This window comes from Cebus imitator, unplaced genomic scaffold (assembly GCF_001604975.1).
Source record: "Cebus imitator isolate Cc_AM_T3 unplaced genomic scaffold, Cebus_imitator-1.0 Scaffold283, whole genome shotgun sequence".
Classification (NCBI taxonomy): domain Eukaryota; kingdom Metazoa; phylum Chordata; class Mammalia; order Primates; family Cebidae; genus Cebus; species Cebus imitator.
In genome coordinates this window covers 2,641,584-2,646,696 of record NW_016107598.1, presented here as the reverse complement: position 1 = coordinate 2,646,696, position 5,113 = coordinate 2,641,584, and positions in this window count along the sequence as shown.

Here is a 5,113-nt window from a genome sequence, read left to right as displayed (position 1 = left end):
AGTGTAGTGGCATCATCACAGCTTACTGCAGCCTCAACCTCCCAGACTCAAGTGATTCTCCCACTTCAGCCTCTGAAGTAGCTGGGACTACAGATACACACCACCATATACAGAAAAGGCTACCATGCCCAGCTAATTTTTGTAGAGATGGGATTTCATCATGTTGCCCAAGCTGGTCTCAAACTCCTGGGCTCAAGCAATTCTCCCACGTCAGCTAATTTTTGCAATTTCTGTAGAGATGGGGTTCCATCATGTTCCCAGGCTGGTCTCACACTTCTGAGCTCTAGTGATCCTCCCACCTCCACCCAAATTACAGATATGAGGGCCCTTTTTCTCATTTCATTGTTGAGCAGAGGTGAGAAAAGAATGCAATGCTCTTGAACCATTTATGTTTCAGTTGAGCTAATTTTATAATCTCTAAAAATTTACTTTCAGCAATAAAGTATTTTACTTTAAAAAGCCAAAATGAACGTAAAAGAAGCTATCATTTTCAAATACTTTCTGCCAGCTCAGAATACACATTAGCACATAATAGCCAAGCTTTATATTGTAAATAGCAGACTGCAGTTAAAAAGAAAGAAAACATTTTAGGCCTTAGGTTTCTGGTCAAGTTTCAATAATTATTGCATTGCAGTAAAATGTTAAGAAAATACCTGAAATTAAGGAAAGAGTGGACTCAACGTATCACATTTAAATTATAATGAATAAACCTTCACATTTTCTAATACACAGATAATTAACCGTGATGTTCTGAAAAAAAGGAAAAGGACAAATGTTAACTTTTAAAATTATGCCAGTCCTTGTTTTTTGTTTCAGGAAATGATTTGGATTAACCCAGAGGCAAAGGCTAAAATAATAATAATCATATTTTGATGCACAAAATAGAAGTCATAAAGGAGAAAAAAAATAATCCTTTATAAGGCATGAATCACCTGTGCTCTTTCACTGAGCTTCCAGATTTCACAAGCTGAGGAAAGACTGACATTGCTGGACGAACAGAAGGAAGACCCCCTCATTACGGTATCTTTTTTAAAAAAATTTCAAAGGCTTAAAAATCCATTTTCTTTATTCTTTGATTATTTGCAGTTTCTAATTAGTGGAAGTATTGTGAAATCTCAAACTCTGACAGAAAACAATGCATTTGAAAGGAAATACCATAAACAGAAAAAAAATGAGACTGCTTTTATAAGTTCTCAACCTACAAGTTTTATCCACTTTTATCAGTAAAATGTTAAGAATTTCAAGAAAAAATGATAGTGATAAAAATAGCTTGTCCTCCAGAATCTCTGAATCTTTAAAGTGGCCCTTTCTAGTCATAACCCCATATTTTAGTTTTGAACCTATAAAAATGAAAATGTTCTCAGTGGCAGAAAAATCAATTTTATTAAATTATGCAGGAAATCACTGGGCCTGATTTTATATTAGTTGATTGCCTCTTTTGTTACAAAGGGACGTACATATTAATGTTGAAATGTATCTCATATTTTGCTTGAGATTATGACTGTTTCATATGGGAGTGATACACTTATTAATTTGGTTTTCTATTCTTGGAATATTGAAATATGACCACTTCATCAATCAAAAAATAAATCATTTTATTTTAAAAACTAGAAAAACAGGCCTCTGATAGTTTAGGTAATATGACCAGGATTTGACAACTGAAGCTCTTAGCTACTTTTCTTTGGGAAAATAAATGTTAGCAAAAAAAAAAAAAAAAAAAGAGAGAGAGAGACAGAGAGGGAGAGAGACATTCATTACTGGAGTATCATGGGTTGCCAAATTACAATGAAACAATATTTTTATAACACTCTTCAAATAATTATCATTTGAGATGGATTTGTTTTTTACATTTTATTTGGATGAGAGAATTCAGAAGTAATAATTGTATCAAAAAAATGAAAGTTTAACAGAAATGTTAAATTTTAAAAGTTATTTGTAGATAAAAATAATACTGATGGTAAAATAATATGAGTATTTCATATTTCTAACAATGTATTTTAGGTTATGAGAAAACATTAAATTTTTCTGTCTATTGTTTTAATTATGTAAAGTGAAAATCAGAGTCACAAGATCATTTTAATGTTTCTTAGGTTTTTTTATGTGTTTAAATTATGATATCAAAAGAATATCATAATTTTTTGAAAACAGGAAAATTCACACATAAATTATACAATCATCGCATATCTAACTTTTTTTCCTTCTGTTTTTCTATCATCTATGTGGATAATTTACATACAGCATGATATTTAAACATTTCCCTTATCATTACAACATAAGTATTTTTCAAATTTCCACAAAGTCTTCATGATTATGAATATTCATATTTTTAATTACCAGTAACACTGAAATTAACAATATTGGGTTTTTTTCTATTGCTTTATTTACTGAGAATAATTTCCAAAACTTAGGTTTTTAAGTTAAAGATATCAACATTTTCATGTTTCTTTCATGTATTGTTATGCAACTATTTAAAAAATGTATCTAAATTAATAAAACTAATTATTGTGTACAAGATTGTGTACCTTACCACATTCTGTTATATTTTGAGTTTACCCTCTTAAATAAGTAATAATCATAAAACAGTAGATAAAAAGGTAGATTCAGTATTTGTTTTCTTGACAAATGAGAAATTTTGTCAGGATTTTTTATTTACTCTATGCAGTATTATTAGAATTCACTATTCTTAACCTTTACTCATATCTGTTGGACTCCATGTTTTTCTATTAAATTTTATGTTCTTCTTATGCCATGAATATGATATATGCCACAAATATGCCATAACAGGCAGAAGTGATTTCCCACTGGTTAAAATTTAGCAAGAACAAATTTTTATTTCTTTTATTGTCTCATCACCCATGAAGCTGCTTGGTTCCAGAGGACTCAAAGACAAGATGAAGGCTCTGATTTTGTTTGCAATAATTTTGATCTTTACTGCTTGCTTCACGGTAAATATGAAATATTTTACATATATTTATTATCTTATTCAGTTCCTAATCATAAGGAGTACATCCAGTTCATTGTTTTATACCAATGTAGCTTTATACTAAACAAACCCTGTTTTTATTTTATCTCTAATACCTTAATTTAACTTCCTTTATGATCTTTTGTTGACCTTGGAATGCAATCTTAATGTTTTTCTTCTTCCACATACTAATAGGTCTCTAGAATTCCAAACACATGTAAATTGGGTATTGTAGTGTTGTGATTTTTAAGTTTTTATGTTAGTCTGATTCTACCTCTGCAGGAGCACTCCTAGACAAAATTTAGTCCTTGGTAGACTCTCCAAAAAAAAAAGAAGAAGAAAACTGATCATAAGAAACACTGTAAAATGAACTTGCAACCATATAAAGAACTCCACATGAATCAAATAAATTAAGAAAATCTAGACATGATATTAACTGCCAAGCAAGAGCATGTGCTTGCTATCCCATAGTATTTTTAGATTTGTTAACCTAACACCTGCGCTTAAATTACATTACCTAGAGTATGAGAGGGACATTGTCTAAGACTTATTGCTGCGAACATATTCCAGTATCATTGCATGAACAACCAGTGTCTTATGGGCACTGCTAACTATGGGAACTGCCTCTTCCTCTCCTTCCCCATGCTAAAATGCAGCAAAGAAGATTTTCCATCCCATGAAAAACCCTATTCCAGAGCTTCTTTGGACCATTTATTTTTCTCTTCTATAAAAGACAGGTTGGTTTTTTTCTCACACCAACTTCATAAAGATGCTTGTAGTAGCATAGTGGTCTCCAGGCTTGACACCTGAGTGAATGGTAGTTATAATGATAATGGAAGCCAAATCTAGCACTACCTGGTCACTGCGGACCAGGTGCCAACACACTCATGTGAATGTAGAGGAAAAGGAATCCTTCTGCTAAAAGGATTCAAGAAAAATAGATCATCCTTATTCCACAGACTGTGCACTCTTTAAACTGTTAGAATGTTGCTCTTGCAATGATGACACCAGAAATTTTAAAAATGTATTTTATTCTATTTCTTCTAACGCAACCACATTTTGTCCTCAGACCTGACTTACAATCACTACCATTCTCAAAATTCCATACATGCTCTTGATCTAATGTTTTAATGTTTGTGCTTTCCATCTCGTTTTAGCCTGTTGATGCCCTTAAGAAAAGAAAACACAAAGTAAGTTTTATTATGATTCTGGTTATATTTTTACATTTTCAATCATAATCAAAAATGCCGAGAGAACCAGAGGGTCACCTGAATATCAAAGTTTAGGAAACAAATGGGAATAGTTTTGGTGTAAGCACCAAAATCTTGCCTCAGTTACCTGCCTCTTGATATGCATTAATCTGCAGTGGGAGGAGGACAAATTAGTTCATGAAATGCAGTGCTTTCCTAGCCATCAGTTCCAAAATCTGTATTTCTTTGTTCAGGGTAGATGTATTTTTCCTTATACGTGTTGACGGTTTTTTAAATAGGAACATTTACTATGATCCTGAAAAAAGCAAAAACTCTGCTACCAGCAGCCAGTGGGAGACTACTAGCCTGCCAGTCCCAGCTCATGTTGCTCTGCCTTCCACCCTCTGCCTAGCCCCGGTGGACTGGCTCTGGCTCAGAAAAACCCAGTGAGTTTCTCTACCAGCCTGTGAGCTGCAAGCACACCTCTTCCAATGAGATCTCAATCCCAGCCTCAAAGAGGTGGGTCCTCTCCTTTTTACCTTTGTTTTTCCATTGAGCACTCTCCTTCATCCTTTGGGATTCTTTAGAGTTTTCCTTACCCATATAACTACAAAAGTTCATATATGACACTTAATCAAATTTTCTGTGAAATATTTATTAAACTCCCTCTTTGGCCCTATGTTCTATTTATCTCTGGGATGTAGTTAATCCTGTTATAATTAATAATGCATTATATTAAACTTTCCATGTTAAAAAAAAAGACTTTTCAAAGTACAAATCCCTGTGTCCACGCTCTGCCATTTCTAATTCTCAGAACCCCATGTCAGACTGGAGGTGGAATGCGCAGAAGGATGTGTTACCTGAAAATACTTGTCATGACACCCTGTTAGATCCCGCTTCTCCTTTTTCCTCACCACGAGATATGTACTCTAAATGAGCCTTAAAAAAAAAAAAAAAAAAA